Here is a 22091-nt window from a genome sequence, read left to right on the forward strand (position 1 = left end):
CTCACTAGAGGGTGAGTTTTCAGGTCCTCGTGTTTGGGAATGGCCTTTATCTCCTCCTTATTCAGAGGGGTTCATATTACAGGCTTTGGAGCTAGACAAGGGTTTGAGTCCTGGTCTACTGCTCATTAGCCTTGTGACCAAAGGCAAATAAACCCTTAATCACTACTCTGTGCTTTGGTTTTCCCATGTGTAAAATAAGAGCATATCTCAAAGTCCTCTTGTTACTAAATGAGATACTGAGATTAAAGCACATAGATTAAATGAGATACTGTGTTAAAGCACATAGCAGAGTACCTAGCATAAAATAAATTTACCTAGCATAAAATAAATTTCAATACTGATACAATATGATTATTATTTTAGAATCTTAACCCTGCTGGCTAGAACTTGGCCTTTGGACACCCAAATATTTACAATGTTTTGAAGGGTGTGAAGCTGGCATGTGGGACTAGGATTGCTCATGACCTATAGCTTGTTCTTGATCCCCCTTCAATCTGGGTCCTGGCTGGCAGAAAGCAGGTTTGGTAACTCAGGCAGGCAGAAGTGGTGGCAGGATGGAGGAAGGGCCAACGATCCACAGCTGGTGCCCACAAAGACAAACCTGTCAGTTACCCTGCACTCCTCTCTCCTCAGCTGGACCACTCTTCCTCATCTCTGCATGTTGTCATTGCTGCCACTGGTTGTTGGTTTTTCTGTCATGGCTGCACCGCATTCATTTCTATCTGGTATCACTTGCAGAGAAACGTGATCTGTGCTATGTCCAGGCCCTGCCCAACCTGAGGGTCAGCCCTGGCAAAGAGAACTGCCTCCTAGATATTTATCATAATTGCACAACCCCCACTCTTACCTCACCCCCTCACCCCAGGACCACTCACACCCATTCTTACCTCCAAATATTTTAGCCACAAAAGCCATGCTTTTTGTTAAAATGTTAACCATTCTTTTGCCTGATTTTTTCTCGGGTCCCATGACCAGGAGCTATTTCTAATTTGCTTGGTTGATAAAGGGTTGTACTTTGTACTCTAAACCACACTCAGTGGAAACAGCAAAGTGGCCAGACATTCCGCAGATGAGGACAAATGCAAAAAATGAGATCAACGAGATGGCACTTCATGGGTGAATGAAAGATGCCAGTCTCCTTACTTCACATACTATATAATCGAAATTTTGCTTTAAGATAAGTGGAGGGTGGCATGCTGGCTCACACCTGTAATCACAGCACTTTTGGGAGGCCAAGTTGGGAAGATCCCTCGAGGCCAGGTGTTGGAGACCAGCCTGAGCAACATAGTGAGATCCTATCTCTAAATAATAATAATAAGCAGATGTTGTAAAATCCCTATGTGGAGACCTAATTTGAAAATACTTCCCCCACCCCCATGCATTTCCTGCATGCCTGTTTATTGTAAGAAAGCACCCAAGCACCCCAGACATTACAGAGGTTTGTGATTTATTCAGCTAAGATGGTTTGGACCATAAATAAATATAAAATCCCAGTATCCCTGGCTCCCTGAAAGTGGAACTACAACACGTTACTTCCTTCAGATAAAATGCAATGAAATTCTCTTGTCCCCGCCACCCCCAGGGACGCTGGAGACAGAACTTATGGCAGTAGGAAGAAAAAATCATGCAAATACAGTTACTTGTGACAAAAAAAAAAAAAAAAAAAAGAAAGAAAGAAAATTAATTGGAGAAGATAAATTATGAGAGGGATGGAAATAAAACCAGCACTTTGAAAAGAGCAGAAGAACCCAAAGAAAGCGCCAATCAAAAGGGAGAAAGACTTGCAGCACCAAAAAAAAAAAAAAAAAAAAAAAAAAAAACAGGTGCAAACTGGGGCAAATGTATGTGTGTACTGAGAGAGGGAAGGAGGAAAGGAAGAAGGGAGGGAGAGAGGGAGGGATACCTGGACAGGGTCAAGCTGGAAGAACAAGCAGCGTAAGACAGGAATCGGGGTGGGGGAATCCCAGATCAATCTGTTTACAAAAAGGCAGGCTTATGGAAATTCCAAAAGTGACTTTAGAGATTCAGATCCAAAATAGAAAAGGACCCAAATACACACATGTCTGTGTGTATTTTAACCAACTGCTGATGTTCTATCTAGACTAGAGGAAATTCTCCCCGGCCTTGAACAGACGCTGTGAGATTTTAAATTTCAAGAGACCTAAATTATCTTCCACGTAGCCTCTTACTGCGCCCCCGCGGCCCGCTCGCCCCAGGCCAAGCCCTCGGGCGCGGCTGGGACACAGCGGGAACGCGCGGTGCGCTGGGGCTGCCCCCTCGCAACTCCCTCGCATTGTCTGCCCGCCTCCCAGTGTCTCCGCTTCCCAGGCACGCTCGGGTTATTGTTCTCCCTTCGCGGGCAGGGAGGAGGGTGGGACCGGACGGGGGAGGTAGCCGGGGGATGCGGGAGGCGGCGATCGGCTGCCACCCGAGCAAGGGCGCCTCGGTCCTTCGCGCCCCGCCTCCCCTTTGCTGAAGACCGTGCGCCCGGGAGTGGGTCTAACGCAACCCTGGGCTCGGGCCCCTGCCTGCCGGTCTCCAGCTCCTGGGAGGGAGCTGGGCGCTGGCCAGAGCGAGGAGCGGGAAGCCGGGCGGGCGTCCCGGTGCCGCGCAGTGGCTCTCGCGGGCTGCCTGGGCGCTTTCGGCTCGGGGGAGGGACGCTATGACGCACCCTGTCGGTATTAGAACACTTCACCTTCTATTTATAGACACTCCTCCGACCGCAGACCTAGCTAGCCCTCCCTCTCCTTGCCTTCATCGTGAATGAAAAATCCTACCTAGAATGGGAGATGCTAATACACAATGATCGGGAAGAATTCAATTTTGTGTATCCCTTTGTAATTCCAACTATTAATTGCAGGTCTAATGATCTCTCCTTGGCCCAAGGAATTCCCCAATTTTCTAAAGCTTTAAACCCTACACGACTTTATTTTACATCCCTTCTAAATATGTCAAATTCGTCTCTTGTGAGTTCATGAAATATTCGCCAAGTTTGCTCAAGCTGAATAAGACGTAAACCCATCGAATTCAGGCAAGGGGGTTGTTTCTAGCTGGCTTTCTGTATCTGCGGAACCCTAGCAATTCTAAACGTAGAATTTATTCGGGAAGAGAGAGCATGTAAAGAAAAAATATTGCCCATTTCAAACAAAAGCAAAGTTTGTCTTAGTGTTGTTGTTGTTGTTGTTTAATTGTGGCTTTCGGATACTGACTTTGTACTTTTAGCTGTACACTAACCGTGTAATTATAGGTGATTAAAAATAATTCTTACCTAGTCACGTTAACATTTGCATTAATTAAAACGGGGAATTTTTTTAACGGCAATTTATTTCTTATAATTTGGTTGGTCTGCTGCAGTCAGCACTGAAGAGGAAGCCTGATTATCTTTCATCTTGGTTTGTAGTCAGTTTCACTTTCTAAACTCCACATACTCCAGAGTCGACTGCCTTTTAGATTTATTAAGAAAAAGGATTGGATATATATACATAGATATAGGTTTGTTTTTAAAAGCCTAGCTAAACCGTGGCTTGGTTACCATGCCAATTATTCTATAACCACAAAATTAAGTAGAGTAGCATACAATGTACTGTTCTTGCTAATACCTAGTCTATGAAGTTGGGGGTCTCTGTAAAAACAGCATTAGTACGTGGTTTTGCTGAGGACAGTACTGTGCGCTATATGAGTCCTTAAAGAACAACCACAATAGCAATTGTTACAGTGCATTATAAAACACCCATTTGATGGTAGGACCTCATGAAAGACAATTTGGCAATTGCACTTATCCTTGGATCCAGTCATTTCATTTCTAGAATTTTATGCTACAGATGCAGTACCCACATGTGAAGTCATTGGTTGTTGCAATGTGTGTACTAGCAAAAGGTCAGCAACAATATTAATGTCCCACAATCATGGTACATCTGTATAATGAACTGTCATGTGGCCTTGAAGAAGATTAAAACAATCCCTTTTTGTACTGATAGGGAAGTGTCTCCAAGATATTAAGTGAAAAAAGAAAGGTGCAGAAACAATATAAACTGCTATGATTTACATTAGAAAAATAAATATACATGGTATATATGAACTTGTATATATATTCAAATTATATATATGAAACCTGTAACAATGTTTGCCTTCTGGGAGGTAACTGAGAGGCTAGGATGGGAGAGAAAATTATTTTCCATGATCTATCCTTTTGTATCTTGGAATTGAGTATGTATCATCTATTAAATTTTTTTTTTAATTAGAAATACTCTTAATTTTTTTTTCTAAATTTAGGCACATATGGCAGATCTCTCTTTAATTTATAGTTGAGTTAATCTTTAGAGGGAAATCTTCAGTTTCTTCTTTTGCTTGTCTGTGGAGGCCTGAGGGTACATACTAAACACTCAATATTTGTAGAAGTTCTGTTTTGGGATTATTATTTTAGAGAAGTTTACTGGGAAACAAACAAAGCTAATCTTTCATCCTTAGCATGCTTTTTAAAATTTTTTTATGGGTACATAGTAGGTGTATATATTTATGGAGTACATGAAATATTTTGATACAGGCATACAATACATACTAATCACAACAGGGTAAATAGGGTATGCCTCGAGCACTTAACTTTCTTTAGTTTATACTAAAAGAAACATTCCAATTATACTCTTTTAGTTATTTTTAAATGTGCAGTGAATTATTGTTGACTGTAATCACCCTGTTGTGCTATCAAATACCAAATCTTATTCATTCTAACTCTAGTTTTGTACCCATTAGCCATCCCCACTTCCCCCATCCTTGACTACCTTTCCCAGCCTCTGGTAACTCTATCTCCATGAGTTCAATTGTTTTAATTTTTAGCTCCCACAAATGAGTGAGAACATGTGAAGTTTGTCTTTGTTTGTCTGGCTTATTTCGCTTAACACAATGTCTTTCAGTTCCATCCATTTTGTTGAAAATGACAGGATCTCATTCTTTTTTATGGCTGAATACTTCTCCATTGTGTATATGTACCACATTCTCTTTATCCATTCATCTGTTAATGGACATTCAGGTTGCTTCCAAATTTTGGCTATTGTGAATAGTGCTGCAATAAACATGGGAGGGCAGATATCTCACTGAGATACTGATTTCCTTTATTTTGGGTATCTAGTAGCGGGATTGCTGGATTATATGGTAGTTCTGTTTTTAGTTTTTTGAGGAACCTTCGTGTTGTTCTTTCTCAGCACTCTCAACCTAGCTGGACCTAATCTATGAATCACCATAGAAATCCTTTGCTCAAAGCTTGGTAGACCTGTGTTAACAGCATTTTAAAAAGCATACTGTTGTTCATATTTTTTTCCTCTATTCTTATGGCATGTTATGAATGGAAGTAATGGCAGAGTTAAAGGTCTACTGAGTATCCATTATAAAATAATTATGTAAAAAAATTCATAACATCAATTTTATGTTACACCAGAGTGTAACTTAAAACAAAGACCTGTTTATCAGAATTCACATTTCCTACAATGGCTTTCTGTACTAGCGATCAAGTAGTTAGATTCCAAAATATTCCAGTGAGGTAATGTGTACTGAGTGCTTCTGCCTGTTACAAAAGTGAAAAAACACAGGCATTGAGATAGAAAAGGGGTTGTGCACTACAGGGGTCATGCCAGAAATAAGCCGAATGATTCGTTTTCATTTTCGTTGTAGGTGCTTCTTCCATAAGTTTACATAAATTAGTGTTGTTACTCTTCAGTGCAATAGGAAAGGGTGCAGGATTGATGCTGCCAGGGTGGTCTCCGTTCAGAGGACCCAGCACTGATGCCCTGTGATGAAGATTTTGATGAAGACAAAGAGGAAGAAGATGAGGAGGGATATCTTTGAATAAATGGAAATATTTTGAGTGTATCTATATATGAGCTAATATACACAGAGCACTTTACCAGAGCCTGGCAGAGCTCAAAATAGATTTATTATTGGAATGGGAAGAGATTTACAATAGTCTCTTGGGTCGCAAGTTGTGTTTAGGGTCATAGAGTAGGACTGCTCACTGCTCATATTCCACTTTCTTAAGAACCACAAAATCCCTGTGCAAACTTTCCACCAAAGTGGACCACTTTCTTGATTAGTACTCTCTCTCTTTGTACGAGCTATACTATTAATAGGGACCTTTTTTTTTTTGAAAGCTTTTAAAAACATTAATTCAGGCTACCTTTGCTCTCTACTTCAGTTTAGTTTTGCTCTAAGCAATAATCATGGCTTTGAGGTGTCAGTGATATATACATATATATATTTAACATAATATATATGAATATGCAATATTCATATATTAGAATAAAATATATTCTGTATATTAGAATAAGAAATGTTTGTAAGGCTGCTGAAAGTATCTCATGTAGCATGTCCACCCAGTTGGGATACGGGAAAGGCAAGATCACAATATACCTGTCCTTGAGGATCCTGCAGATGTGCTATAACCTGAAGAGGACTTCATAACATACTTGGCAGCTACTCCTCCCCTTCCACATCCTAGATTTGGTTTGGGGTGGCTGTCCTGAAGCTGGAAAAGCATACCATGTACCTGCTGTTCATGCTACAAGGAAGACACTTCCAGAGCAGAAAGCTTTTCCAGTCCTGGTCACACATGGTTAGGTCTGCTGTGTATCCATGTATGTCTGTGTATCTATATTCTAGTGAATTCCTGCATTGGTGCTGGTCTCAGCTCAGACATAACCTTTCAGACAAATATACTCCAGTCAGCTACTTAAGAGCAACAAGATTAAATTATGTGGGTGGTGAAGAAGTTGGATGTTTTTCTGGAAGAGCCTCAGTTTCTATAACCTATCTGGCAAAACCTCAGGATACAGAGACTGATGCTGGGGAAAACCTTATCTTTGGGAATTGGCCTAAGATATATAGGCCTATATTATATCATGCACACAAAAGAGTATATTAAATGAAAGTGTACAGTTTAAAAAATAATCATAAATCAACACTCATGTGTCTTCCACCCAGCTTAAGAAATAGAACATTACTGGCCCCTTAGAAGCCACTGTGAGCCCATTTCTGAACACGTTTGCCTCCCTGGCACCACCCCAGGAGCTATCATCCTGGATTTCATCTTTCTATGTAGTTTTACAGCCTGCATATATATTACTGAATAACACGGTGTTTAATTTCGTCTGCTTTTGAACTATATATAGATAGAAGCTTTGGTGACTTGTTTTTTTCACTATCTTTTTAAGCCCCATCCAGTCCTTTCCTGCCTCTTTCCACTGCAAACCTCCAGAGTTCCCCTCTTGGATTCTTGTGTTTCTCTCCTGACTAGGCTCTCTGTTGTCAGATTGTTTCCTCCAGAATTCATCGTACAAACCACCACCAAATACTCACCTTAAAAAGCAATGTTGAGTTAAAAATCATTTTCTAGAAGCACATGCAGTATTATGAGAAATTATTACCATATATTGTTACATTTACAAATTTTGTATAAATACATTTCAAATCACTTATGAGCCAAAATTTTAACAGTGACTCTCTCTGAATGGTAGAATTACAGATAGTTTAATTATTTTTTTGGGATTTTCTACATTTTCCAAGGTTTCAATGGATTACATAAGGCCTTGGCAGCAAGGCACAGTAGCTCTTTCCTGCTTTCATTTCCAACGTCTTAGGGGTTTCTAGGGCATGACCTGATGGGTAGATGGGAGTGTTGAACCCAAGATCACGACTCAGAACCCCATTTCTCAGAGATGCATTTGTATCTAGAGTCCCTGGCTTTCTCTCCCACCCTCAGTCCAGGGCATCATTATCTTGTCTGCAGCTGGGTAGCCTGGCTCTTCATTTGTTCTTCCAAACAGGGCTAACATCACAGATGTGCCACCCTTGCAATTGTACAGGGTCTTACACTCAGAAGGGCCCAGGTTTGGTTTAATACTCTGCTGTGCTGTCTTGAAAGTCTTGATTTTACTTTTGAACCTATGATTTGTTGGTGATGTCTGCTGGGACAATGGTGCATGAGCAGAGGAGATATTCATCAGCTGTACATCTACTGTTCCTTGCTGCCCCACGAGCCCAGAATTCTGGTTGTCTCACAATGTTTGGCGGTTCAGTGACATGTGTGTTTCATCTTTGATTGGTAAGTGGGGGTGCTGACAGCCCTGAGAGGTCATGTTTTCCATTCAAACCAGAACTTGTCTGAATGCAGAAAAAAAAAAGGCAATGGCATTCTAAAAAATGTGAATGACCAGGGAAATGGATTATATATCTTTTCTTACTTGTTATATTTCCCTGTATTAGCTAAATCACATATGTGGAACATGAAGACATAGAAGGAATGGGAAATATTGGGCAATGTATAGTTCTTTTTCCTTTCAGCTGTTCCTTGCTCATCACTAAGCTGAAGATAGAGTGTTGGTAGAATGGTTACATATCAAGGAATAAAAGCAATTGAGCTGGTTGTGCGGTGTTTCCAATGTTCTTATAAGAACAAAATACATATGCATGTACAAACTATGAAATATGAACTGGATAATTTCAGTGATTCCACATATAGTAAATGCTCTTATATTTGCACTTAAAACTGGTAGCGCACAATATAAAAATGAATAAAAGTCAAGCTAATAAATTAAATTTTCCATTTTTTTTTAACTTAGAATGACATTAAATAAATGAAAAATCCCACACCACAAGTTCAGAGACACACTACAGAAGAAAGGGAACATCTTCATATTCTAGTACCTTAACCGCTCTTTTTATTTCCAAGCTCCACAAATTATACAGCTAGTCCTGCTTCCAAATCTATCATTTATGTTGCATTGAAACTTATGAAAACCCATGCTGCTTCTTTAAAACTATTGTCTCTGTTGTGAGTTCTTAAAGTTCATTTTGAAAACTATAAATCAAGAATCAATTCTTTTCTTTGTTTCTAAATCTCTGCTGTGCTACATCTGTACCCCAAGAAAATGGACCGGGGTATAGGAAATGCATAAAAGCCACATTGGTTAATACCTCAAAACACTACCCCTAAATTAAAACAAAACAGAACAAAATCTAGCAACTATAAATTCCTTAAGGCAAGGACTTTTTTTCTTCCTCCTGGGTTTACCACAGTGCTTTCCTTGTAATAAGGTCCTAATAGCTGTCCCTTTCCTCAACAAGTGTTTGTTCAATTAATTTTGTTGTTGTTGTTGTTGTTTGAGACGGAGTCTCGCTCTATCGCCCAGGCTAAAGTGCAGTGGTGCAATCCTGGCTTACTGCAACCTCCAACTCCCGGGTTCAAGCAATTCTCCTGCCTCAGCTTCCTGTAGCTGGGATTACAGGCGGCCGCCACCAACCAACCCCGGCTATTTTTTTTTTTTTTTTTTTAAGAGACAGAGTCTTGCTCTGTCGCTCTGTCTACCAGGCTGGAGTGCAGTGGCGCGATCTCCGCTCACTGCAAGCTCCGCCTCCCGGGTTCACGCCATTCTCCTGCCTCAGCCTCTGGAGTAGCTGGGACTACAGGCGCCCGCCACCACACCCGGCTAATTTTTTGTATTTTAGTAGAGACGGGGTTTCACCATGTTAGCCAGGATGTTCTCAATCTCCTGACCTCGTGATCCGCCCGCCTCGGCCCCGCAAAGTGCTGGGATTACAGGTGTGAGCCACTTCGCCCGGTCATTTTTTTTGTATTTTTAGTAGAGATGGGGTTTCACCATGTTGGCCAGTCTGGTTTCGAGCTCCTGACCTCAAGTGATCCGCCTGCCTCGTGCTCCCAAAGTGCTAGGATTACGGGTGTGCTAGGATCACTGTGACCGGCCTGTTCAATTAAATTTAAAACACTCTTCTTTGTGCTTTTCCAGTTCTCAGCCACCACCAGGGGGTCCCTATTGTCTTATCCCATAAATTGAAACTCTTAACCAGGCATCTAATGCTCTATAAACTGGACTACTCAGTCTATTTTTCCGAATACATCTCCCAAGGCTCCCTGGAACTCAGTAAATAATTATTTAACAAATACGGAATGACTGATCAACAGCTCCTAGGAGTTACAGAAACTGCAGTTGGATAAATCATCAGACCTTTTAGGGTTAGGTTTATGAAACAGATGCAAGCTAACATTAAAGCCCCAATATTGGGAGCTAGTGGTGAGTGTTGCAGACCCTAGGCGAGAATAGTAAGAAATGCGATCCCGAGAACAGTCATCCCCGCAGGATCATATTCTGGCTTCTGCAGGATTCAGGCACCCAGAGCTTGCTAGAGAATTGCCTGCAGCTGCTGCTAGTCCACCAGGAAAGGGTGTGAGCAGCTGGGCCTCACACCAGGGGGGTGCCTTCCTGTAGAGCTCCCCACCTGAGCTCAGGCAAGCTCCTGCATATGAGAGTTTGAGGGCCATGAAATCCTAGCCCTTAGTAAGGGTCAGAATTTAGTATACTAGTAATATAGCCATTAAGAAAAGCTTCTGGCAGAGACTGGCTTTTAAAACAGCATAATTCGAGCATAGGGTATTTTGAGCGTAACTTTGTTGGAAATGATTTTGTTTTTAACATGCCTACTGGAGGGCTCATAACCTAACAGGGCTGGGAGAAACTTCAAGAATCATCTCATCCATTCCTGTTTTCAGCTAGAAAACCCTTAATTTTTTTTTCAGAGAACTACCCATTTATCCCCAGCCTTTTGGTAACTCCATCTGTTCATCAATCCTGATTTCAGGGAGCTATTTCTGATATTTAACCTAAATTTCTTTGGCTAACTCTCTTTTTTCTTCTCAGCTTCTCAACTGTAAATGGCCTTCATGCCTAGTGCTTGCTTATTGACACAAAGTTGATATTACAATCACTTATTGTTTTATCCTTATGGTTATTATTAGAACTGATAGCACATTAAGAGTTGTACAAAGATACATAAGCAAATATATGTTTAGATCAGTCTTACAACTTTTAAAAATCCAGGACTGTTTGGGTGATTTTTTTTTTTTTAAGAGACAGAGTCTTGCTCTGTTGCCCAGGCTGGAGCACAGTGGCACAATCTTGGCTTGCTACAAGCTCCGCCTCCCAGGTTCATACCATTCTCCTGCCTCAGCCTCCCGAGTAACTGGTACTACAGGCACCCACCATCATGCCCAGCTAATTTTGTTTTTGTATTTTTAGTAGAGACGGGGTTTCACCGTGTTAGCCAGGATGATCTCGATCTCCTGACCTCGTGATCAGCCCTCCTCGGCCTCCCAAAGTGCTGGGATTACAGGGGGGAGCCACCGCACCCGACCAATTTTTGTATTTTTAATGCAGACAGGGTTTCACCATGTTGGCCAGGCTGGTCTCAAACTCCTGACCTCAAGTGATCTGCCCACCTCGGCCTCCCAAAGTGTTAGGATTACAGGCGTGAGCCACCGCGCCCAGTGTGTTTGAATATTTTTAACTTGGAAATGGGGACGTGAGCAGATATGAGTAGCAGAGTAGCAGGACTGTTTTCTATATTTTGGACTGTGGCCCACTCCTCAACAACCATCACTCATCTTGCATCCTGCCTGGGAAGAAAACATATAATTGATAAATGTCTTTTAAACATGCAAAAGGGGAGCAGGAAGGTGATAGTGGATGCTATGAGAGTAGAAACCGTGGGGGCCTGGGGACTACATGAAAATCTGCCTCCACCTCATGTGAGAACTGGAAGAAAATATTTATCAGAAGTGAATTGTAATAATACCTACCCTACCGTTCCCTCAAAGTGTCCCAGCTAACAGCAGAAATGAAAAACATGGAGATGTACCCTATAAGGAAAGACATTCAAAGGCCTGGGGCTTACCTGATCTTGTTCTGTTTACCTTTTCTAAAAAATTCACAAAACATTTAAAAAATGTATCCATGTTGCAAAATGTACACTTAGTGCATTACTTCCAACAGCTGTATGTTGTTCCATAACATCCATTACTTCGTACTTACCCATTGTGCTGGTGATGTATATGCTAAGGTTGCCTTCAATATCTGGCTAGCTCAAGTGCTGCTGTGATGAACACCTCAATTGTGGTCACTTATGGACTTGTGCAAGAGCTTCTTAAGGGTGCACATTCCCAGGAGTGGAACTGCTGGGTCATCGGGAAAAATACATTCTACTACATTCTTTATTTCATTAAGTAGTGTTAGTTAATGCTCCAAAATGATTGTACCAGGACTTAACTCCCAATAGCAAAGCAGGAGGATTCAAATTTCTTCCTATCCTAGGCAACACTTCATATTACTCAACTTTCACATCTTTGCCTATTGAATAGATGTAAATAAGTGTTTTGGTGTTTTAATGTACAGTTATCTGATTATAAGGGGGGTTGGATATCTCTTCATCTACTTGTTAGTCTCTCAAGGTTCCCTTCTATAAATTTGCCTGTTCATATCCTTTGGCTATTTTTCTATTGCATTTCTTTTTTTTTCTCAGTTATTTGTGGGAATTCTTAATACCATATAGTCTAGATATTAATCTTTTGTTGGCTTCAGCCTTTGAAAATACTTTCCAATCTATCAACTTTCTCTAAACTTGTCTATGATGTTTTTTGTGAACATAACAGTTTAAAATTTTGATGTCATCAAGTTCATCGTTTTTTTTGATTTTATAGTTTATGCTTTGAGTCCTGTTTAAATGCTTTTCTTCTTTTTTCTCCCCTAAGACTGCAAATCTATTCTTCTGTTTTTAATTTCTATTAGTTTTATAGTTTTACCTTTTACTTTTAGGTTTTTTATTGTTGTTGCTAATGTTGAGCTCACCTTTGCATATGGTATGAGATAGGGGTTTAATTTTATAATTTTCTCACAGTGAACCAATTTCCCCAACATTATCTATGAAACCAAATCTCTGTGTTAGATTGGATTATTGTTCCCAATCCTTCTTGTGCTCCTGGCTCTACAATTATACACCTGTGCCCTTTGGCATGAAGTTTTGCAGTACCTTCCACTATTGATGTTCAACTTGGCCATATGACTTGTTTGGCCAATGGAATGTTAGTGGATATGATGAGAGGAGAGGTGTTAAATGTGTTTGAATGATTTGGCTTGACCTCTTGAGCTGCTGGCATTGCCAGAAGGAGACATGTGGTGAAGACTTGAACCTGACCTGCATCCTGGAGCCAAGTCCAGCTGAATTCAGCTGAACCCAACCAAGTCTTAAGGAGCCCAGATGAGATGAGCTGAATCTCAGTTCATATTCAGACCCATAAGGGAGAAAAATAAATGACTGCCATAAGCCACTGATAAGTTGGGATTATCTGTTATATAATATTATTATTGCAGCAAGCAATAGCTGACTAACTCAACATGATTTCCTCATGGATTTGTGGTGTTACCATGATCACATACCAGATTCTCATATGTAAATGGATTGTTTCTGAGTTCTCTATTCTGTTTCATGGTTCTGTATGTCTGCTACTCTCAAAAATGACCAACTTAGAAAGAAATTTAGTCTTCCATGTGCATTTTAGAGTACGTTTAAATTCCCCAAATCTTGCTACAAGTTTGGTTTGCATTGAATTTATAAACATATTTAGAGATAATTGAGATCTTAATAATGTTACATCATCTTATCCATAAACATTATATATACCTCTATTTGGGTTTCCTTTGAATTCTTTCAATAAATTTAAACATGTTAATTCCTGGATCCTTTATAGTTTTGTTGCTTGTATAAATAGTATCTTTTTTTCTAGTTTGTTAGTGTAAGTGTGAATGAATACTTTCAGTTTCCATGAATTGATTTTCTTTTTCTTTTTTTTTTTGAGACCAAGTCTTATTCTGTTGCCCAGGCTGGAGTGCAGTGGCGTGATCTTGGCTCACTGCAACCTCTGCCTCCGATCCTTCAAGCGATTCTCATGCCTCAGCCTCCTGAGTAGCTGGGACTCAGGCATGCATAACCACACCAGGCTAATTTTTGTATTTTAGTAGACACAGGGTTTTTCATCATGTTGGCCAGGCTGGTCTGTAACTCCTGACCTCAGATGATCCACCTGCCTTAGCATCCCAAAGTGTTACCACTGTGCAGGGCCATGAATTGATTTTCTACTTGGGAATCTTGCTATATCAATTGGGATTAGATTTGGCTACAAGTAATGCAAACACACAAACACAAACTAAAATCAAAGTGTCATGATGAGACAGAGGTTTATTCAAGAAATTAAAGAAGATTGGTGGGTAGGTACCTCAGGGCTAGTACTGCTATAGCAGGCATCTTCTGTCTTGCTGCTCTGCCATGTGTGGCTTCCCTATCCAAGGTCAGCTTATGATCTAAGATGACTGCTAACACTGCAGCCATTATGTCTGCATTCTAGGTGACAGGAAAGAGGACGAAGGCACACTTTCTCCTTTTAACGATGTATGCACTACTTCTGCTTACAACCCGTTGCCTGGGACATGATAATACCTAGCTGCAAGGGAGGCTGACAAATTATGTTTTTCTTCTGGTTGGCCCTGTGCCCTGCTAAAAAAATCTAGTATTATGGAAGAAGGGGAGAGCAACATCCCTGTCACGTCACCTTGCTGTATGCTTATTATTTCTAGTAGCTTGCTGTTTCTATTGGATATTTTATGTGGTTAATCATATTACTGCAAACAACCCAAATTTTGTTTCCTTCCTTCTAATTCTTCTATTTAATTTCCTCTTCCTTTAAAAAATATCATTCTGTTAGCCAGAATTTTCAGCATCATATTAAATAGTAGAGGCAATATTATCTTGATCTCAAACTTATGTGGAATGTGTTTAAAGTTAATCCATTAAGTAATGTACTTGCTGTACATTTTGGTCCTTTATAAGGTTAAATAATTTTCCTTCTATTCCTAATCTTATAAAAGTTTTATCATTAATAAGTGATATACTCTCTCAAATGCTTTTTCTTAGTTTTTTGAGATGGATTATATTGATAGGCTTTCTGATGTTAAATCATACTTGAATTTCTGGAGTAAACTCTACCTGATTTATTAGGTTTTCAAGATAGAGGACTAGATAGGTGGCTAGTCAAATAAATGCATTCTAAAGACAGGGAAATACGTTTTAAGGTTTCTCCTAGCTCACTGTAATAAGCATGTTGCATTTAGTTTGCTAATATTTTACCTATAATTTTTGCATCTATGTTCATAAGTGAAATGGGCCTGTTCTTTTCTTGATCTGTTCTTTTTTCAGATTGAGAATCTAATTTGGCTGTGCAGGTTTAAAAAACATTTTTTTCCTCTACTTTCTCTTGCTCACAATGGTCTTTTTCTTCATTTGTTTTGTAATTTGGATTGTGAGCTCATGTTTGCCTAGGCTTTATATATAGAAATTCTGTGAGGTCTGGGTTGAATCCTTTATCCTTGATAGAGGATTTGCTTTTGCTTCCTGATCTATGTGGGTAGTATATGTTCAAATCTGTTTAAAAGGAGCTTGGCTCACACCTGTAATCCCAGCACTTTGGGAGGCTGATGCGGGCGGATCACCGAGGTCAGGAGATCGAGACCATCCTGGCTAACACGGTGAAACCCTGTCTCTACTAAAAATACAAAAAAAATTAGCCGGGCGTGGTGGTGGGCACCTGTAGTCCCAGCTACTCAGGAGGCTGAGGCAGGAGAATGGTGTGAACCCAGGAGGTGGAGCTTGCAGTGAGTCGAGATCTTGCCACTGCACTCCAGCCTACGTGACAGAGCAAGACTCTGTCTCAAAGAAAAAAACAAAAAAAACCAAAACTAAAAACAAAAAAAACCAGAGCTTAAACCCTAATTGAGAAGATCAGCTACAATCATATAAATATATAAATAACAATAAAAAGGAAATCTTTTATTATCACACACTGTTTGTTTTTTTTCATAAGATTTTAAAAAAGACATGTAACTCATAATCACAACAGATTAAAAAGTAGAGATAAGCAAGAGGAAAACTAGATAGAAATGAACCAAATTCTGCTTATCTCTGACAAACACACTTAAAGTCTCCCTACACGTTTCCTCAGGTTCCTGTTTTAATGTTGCATGTGTGTACTTTTGAGCCTCTCAAATAGATTGTAAGCCATTTGAGACACCAAAAATCTCATATAGTACTTTGTCTTTTAAATAACCATCACAGCCTTAGTACATCACTATTACACTACTAGTACATCACTACTACATCACTAGTACACTACCAGTACATCGCTAGTACATCTCACTGTTTGGAAGATAAATGACAGTAACACTATAATTGTTGGAATTAATACATTGAAATTTGCATTTTGAAATGTTCCCACATAGAAAAAATCGTCTCTGTGTATTTTGAGATCATAAACTAGTAAGCTTCTCACATATTACAATTCACAGACAACATCAATTACAGTGATTTTTTTTCAGACATATAGAATTTTTATTTGACTTGCCCATACTTCTTAGTGCTGTAGTTATGAGGTATGCTCATGTCATTTATGGAAGACTATTCGCCAGCTTCATCCTCTTTTTTAGGGATCACTTCTTCCCCGCAAGGCCTGTGTGCAAGCAGCGTAGGAGAAATGATCACAAAAACGAGAGATAGAAAATATAGGCTGGGCGCGGTGGCTCATGCCTATAATCCCAGCACTTTGGGAGGCCGAGGCGGGTGGATCACAAGGTCAGGAGTTTGAGACCAGCCTGACTAACATGGTGAAACCCCGTCTCTACTAAAAATAACAAAAATTAGCTGGGCGTAGTGGTGCGCGACTGTAATCCCGGCTACTCGGGAGGCTGAGGCAGGAGAATTGCTTGAACCCGGGAGGCAGAGTTTGCAGTGAGCCGAGATTGTGCCACTGCACTACAGCCTGGGTGACAGAGCGAGACTCCGTCTCAAAAAAAAAAAAAAAAAAAAAGGGAGAAAGGAAGTAGACATAGATACACGTAAGAAAGGAAGAGGAGGAAAGGAAGAAATAAACAGGGGTTCTCAAATTTTCTTTTCTTTTTTTTTTTTTTGAGACGGAGTCTCGCTCTGCCAGCCCAAGGCTGGAGTGTAGTGGCCCGGATCTCCAGCTCGAACTGCAAAGCTCCGCCTCCCGGGTTCCCGGCCATATACTCCTGCCTCAGCCCTCCCGAGGAGCTGGGCACTACAGGCGCCCACCAACCCTCGCCGGCTAGTTTTTTTTGTATTTTAGTAGAGACGGGGGGTTTCACCATGTTACGCCAGGAATGGTCTCGAATCCCTGACCCTCGTGATCCGCCCGTCTCGGCCTCCCAAGAGTGCTGGGATTACAGGCTTGAGCCACCGCGCCCGGCCTCAAATTTTCAAAATGAAGGAATAAACAAGAGTTCTCAAATCAAATATTTATTTTAGTATTTTAATATTTTAAAATGTTAATGTTTATTCAAGTCACCTGGGATATTTGTTTAAAGAGCGGATGTCCAGGTAAAGCCTACAGAGATGATAACTCAATAGGTCTCAGCAGACCCAGGAATTTGGGTGTGTCTTCCCTTTAAGAAACACTGGAATAAGGAGAGCACAAAATTAGAAGGCACACGGTAGGGCCTGGAGGCATGCCAGTAACAACTGACACAGGGGCAGCTTCTGCCACAAAATGCTAACCCTAGGTATTTGCAGATGCTCTGAAAGATACTAGTGAACGTCTACTCAGCTACATACTACGTACTACATTCTAGTGTATGAAGAAGATTCAAAATCTTCTTCAGGGTTATTCACATGTAAAATAATACTCTGATCAATTACAGTCACCTGAGTCATGAAATGACCTCACAGTGGAGGAAATAAGAAAGGGGCTTCTAAAATGTATCATTAGCACATTCTTTTTTTTTTTTTTTTTGAGATGGAGTCTCCCTCTGTTGTCCAGGCTTGAGTGCAGGGGCGCAATCTTGGCTCACTGCAACCTCTGCCTCCTGGGTTCAAGCGATTCTCCTACCTCAGCCTCCCTGAGTAGCTGGGACTACAGGCACGCGCCACCAGGCCCAGTTAATTTTTTTTTTTTTTTTTTTTTCAGTAGAGACGAGGGTTCACCATGTTGGCCACGCTGGTCTCGAACTCTTGATCTCAGGTGATCCACCTGCCTTGGCCTCCCAAAGTGCTGGGATTACAGGCATGAGCCACCGCACCCAGCCAGCACATTCTTAAATGTAGTTCAATAACCCACTTTGGAAAAGAAGTGAATTTTTCCCACACAAGGTATCTAATTTGTTTCACTTACCACAGGGTGACCTGGCTAAGGGAACACTGTCCACTTTTTGCAAATCATGTCTTGGGGTGAGGACACTAGCCTTCATGCACTGTGGAATTCCAAAGGAGTTTCAGCACACTGAGAGGCAACACATACACAAGCTGTGTGCTACAAGAAGTTTGTGGTACAGCTCATTTTTGTAAGTGGACTCAGGACTACTGAAAGAAATCATGGAGTAGGGCTAAAATCAGACAGGGAAGAGAAAAGAAGTGTCAGGCTGTATGTCTTAACAGGCCCAGGGGAAGGATCTGTATCCTAAAATGACAATAATCAAGGAAGGTCCCAATATGACCAAAGTAAACCTTTGTGTTCACTTAGTATCTCTCTTCTGAATTCCAGACCACTGTAGGTTTCAATTTCATATATATTTGAAATATATACATATATGTACATATATACACACACACACGTATGTAAAGATTTCGCTCACTTCAAGACTCCAAACCTAAATTATTCCTAGGTCTCTCCAGATGACTCCTTTGTGGAAAGGGGATGTCGGGTATTCTAAGTGAATTTGAATAGAGATACAACGTCTAATTTGCCTTTCCTTAGTTTCTTCACAGAAACAACTGTCTTTAAGTCTCAAATAACGTGCAGAAATGCACCTGTGGGGGAAGAAGGTGGGTTCTTGCCAGTGTATTTGCTTTAGTGAACATCTCCATTCAGGTTTATTGGTGGTTACAGTTACAGTACTTTCAAGTACAAGGGTGTGGAAAGGGTTAAGGTCTGTAAAATGATTGCTGGACAGTAGCCAAGAAACTGAGAAAAGCCATAGCTCCTGGGAATCAGCAGGGAGGAGAAGATCTAGTAGTGGGTGCTGTGGAGCACTGCCGTCAGGGTTCAAGGTGAGCCAGTGGGAGGAAGAGCAGTGCGGGAGGAAGGGTTGGAGGAAGCTGAGGTATCGACATGCATTTACAGCTTCGCTCATACCAGGTTAAGAAGTGCTTTTTCCAGAAACTCAGTAAAGAAACAGGACATATTCAGGAGCTGTTTCGACCTGCCCACACCCTACCCCGACTTTCCCAGAAAACAGGCAAGCAAGCAAGGGGCAAAATGTCACGGCCAAGCCCCAGCCTACGGCTTCCAGCCTCCTCAGATCCCAGCGCACAGCCCCGCCGGACTTCCCCCGGAGCGGTTTCCAAGAGTGGGCACTGCGTGATCTGATTGACTCCAAATCTGGCTGTCCCTCGGAAGTGGGCTTTGGCCGCAGGGGCTCCCCGGCAGCGCCAGGCAGAGGCTGAGCAGCAGCAGCAGCAGCCGTCTGCACACAGAGTAAGGAGCCAGCCTCCGCCGCCGCCTCCTCCTGCCGGATCGGAGTAGGCAGCACAGCCAGTCCCTATCGCTGTCACGCAGCCAGCAGCGGGCCCCCGTCCCCCCCGCGCGGCCCCGGCCCTCACACTGTTATTTGCGTGACTGACCAGAGCGGCGCGGGAGGGGAGGGCGGGCCCGGAGAGGCGCGGGCGGAGAGGGGGAGGTCGGCCCGCCAGCTCCTTCCCCTCAGGCGGGCTGCGGAAGCCCTCTCCTCCCCATTGGTCACACGCTCGCGTCCATCACTCCCGCGAGGCGCTCGGATTGGCAGAAGGCGCACTTCTGGAGCGAGGAGGGCCGAGTAACTCCGCGGGTCTCCAACACCTCCTCCTTCCCTCCACCCCACACTTGAATGTCCACCCACCTCTCCCCACCCCCCACTACACTGCCCCCGCCCCGCTCGCGGCAGTGTCCTTAGAAGACTCATTGGGCCAGGGGTGCAGCCAGCAGCTTAACGAGCCGCGCTGCCATAGGTCGAGGCCCACGCCCGTCGGAACGGCAGGCCTCACCATTGGGTAGCTCCGCTCCGCTCCCGCCCCCTCAGCGCCTCACCCTCCCGTCGCCGCCTACCAGCCCAGCTCTCCCTCGGCTCCCTTACCCCGCCCGTCCCCGCCGCGTCTCCCCTGTCCAGCTGGGCGGGGATTGCTGTACGACTCTGTAAAGTCTGTGAGTCACTGCACAACCCATCAATCCAATTAAATGTCTTGAGCGAGCCGAGCAGGCGGTGCTGCCGCCCGCCGCCGCTCGCCTAGCCGCGGCCGCCCCTGCTCCTGCTTGCAGCGCCCCTCTGATCCATGGCTGTCTGTCTGTACTTGTTACGGTGTAACATCCTCCTCCTCCTCCTTCTCCTCCTCCTCCTCCTCGGGAGCCGCTGCAACTTCCCCTCAGCCAGCCTCCTCCTCTGCTTGGGGACTGCAAAGGCATGGGATAGACCCAGAGCCACTTCCCTCTGTCTCCCATCCAGCCCTCGCTCAATTTTCCCCTCTTTAAATTAAAGTCTGTTCCTCGCTCCTCGTCGTTTTAGAGATTTATTGGTCGGTCTGTTATTTCCCCGATTTTGTTTTCCCTCTCTGGGGCAGGGATCGCAGGGGCCGGTGGGTTTATTTTAGGGAAGGGGCGCTCCATCACCCCATCCCTCCGTTTCTCCTCCTCCCTTTTCGGCCGTGACTTGATTTCCCCGCTCCTCTGCGCTCCCAACCCTCGAACTCACCGTCCTGTACTCGAGTGACGCACAGACACCCCCCGCCCACAGCCCAGACGTCCCCTTCCTCGCTGCCACCCCTACCCGTCTCGGAGCTGGACCGGGTGCCGACTTCTTCGCAGAAGGGTGAGTGCTGTGCTGGGTTGGGTGGGGAGGATCTGAAAAAATGTGGTGGCCGGTCCACTGTTGGGGAGGGTAGGGATCAGGTTATGGGCTGCAGGTTCCCAGTCCGGCATGGATTTAAGGTGGCGACTCCCTCCTTTCCTCCCTCCCTCACTCCCGCTTTCCCCCGCCCCTCAACTCCTTATTCACCAGCCTTGCTGTATATCTAGGTATTGCCAGACTTCCACCATCGGAGCATTATAACGCTTATAAAACATTTGGTAATGGCATGCTTTCTGTCTTTAGGATGCTTAGTGAGCAGTGATAGCCTCCAATGTGATCTGATAGATTCTATCACCTGCAAAAAGTGTAAAAGGGACGATGGGTACATTTTCTTCTAATTCAAAGTTAAACTTTTATTCAATAAAGGGGAAGCAAAAGGTATTTTTAATTTGAATGCGTGGCGATAGAGCAGCGATAGATCAGAGAAAGACAGATTGGCTAGTGGCATTGCTTAGCGTTTTTATTTGAAAATAGTTTTATGGGTTCCCTATTGAAAAAATACCAAGTCCATATCAAAGGTTATGAAGTCTTTGAACCTGTTGGAGGAAAGCAAGGTAAGATGGAAATCCAGCTTGACACTTCATCTTTAGCTCACCTCTGTTCCAGGGAGGCATTACAGCATAGAGTTTTAAATTTCTCAGTCACTGGACACAATGGAGCATGTTAAGGATTTGAGAGAAATATGAATTATTTCTCTTTTGATATCCATCTTTTGTGTACTTGATTGCTTGTTCAGCAATGTCACACCACAGAATTTTGTAAAATTTCAATTTGGTTTCTTGGTTGTCCATAGTTCGGAACTATAAATACCTGTCCATATATGCTTTATGAGGATGTTGCCGTATGCATCTTTCATATTTTGTTTGAAATAAAAGTAAAAATTATGAGAAATCGTTGTCAGAATTGGCTCCTGAGGTTGCTTTTTTGAATTCAGCTGTTTTAAAATGGTATTACTCTTTTTGAGTCAAGTTCTGGGCTACTTGTCCACAAGATTCAAATTAGGCCAAACCAAACATGTTTTGAAATATTAAAGTACAGGAAAGGCCTCTTAATAGTTCATTCTCTCCTTCTCTTTCAGAGTAACCAGAATAAGTTGTTACTAAATTTAATTTTAAAGAATAGACTGTTCCTGTACCGAAATCTGCCAAGTTGCTACAGAAAGATTTCTTTATAAAGAGCAGAAATGTGTTTATGATCAGCCCAAAGTAGTAAAGTTGAAAAGTGACTTAAATGTAAATGCTGTCTTAAAGAAATGCTTGTCATAAGCCCCAAAACCTTCCAGAGTGTTTCAGGAAGACTTACACAAAGCCTTTTTGAATT

At 42.4% G+C, this 22091-nt stretch overlaps 1 protein-coding gene across 5 annotated transcripts in view; it reads left to right on the plus strand.

Annotated features, from left to right (window-relative positions):
• Nucleotides 1–19921: 19921 nt before the first annotated feature.
• Nucleotides 19922–22091, plus strand: part of SERTAD2 (SERTA domain containing 2) — a 126623-nt gene continuing 124453 nt past the window's right edge. Inside the window, exons 1-2 of one of the 5 annotated variants that reach the window (XR_001888775.1) lie at nt 19922–20732; nt 21850–22078. The gene's annotated coding sequence lies outside the window, so the exon portion shown is untranslated. Of the gene's footprint in view, nt 20733–21849; nt 22079–22091 lie in introns of those variants that run through there. The other 4 variants (XM_017890051.1, XM_017890052.1, XM_017890053.1 and 1 more) reach the window with 4 other exon arrangements.

This window comes from Rhinopithecus bieti, unplaced genomic scaffold (genome assembly GCF_001698545.2).
Source record: "Rhinopithecus bieti isolate Rb0 unplaced genomic scaffold, ASM169854v2 scaffold_19018, whole genome shotgun sequence".
Classification (NCBI taxonomy): domain Eukaryota; kingdom Metazoa; phylum Chordata; class Mammalia; order Primates; family Cercopithecidae; genus Rhinopithecus; species Rhinopithecus bieti.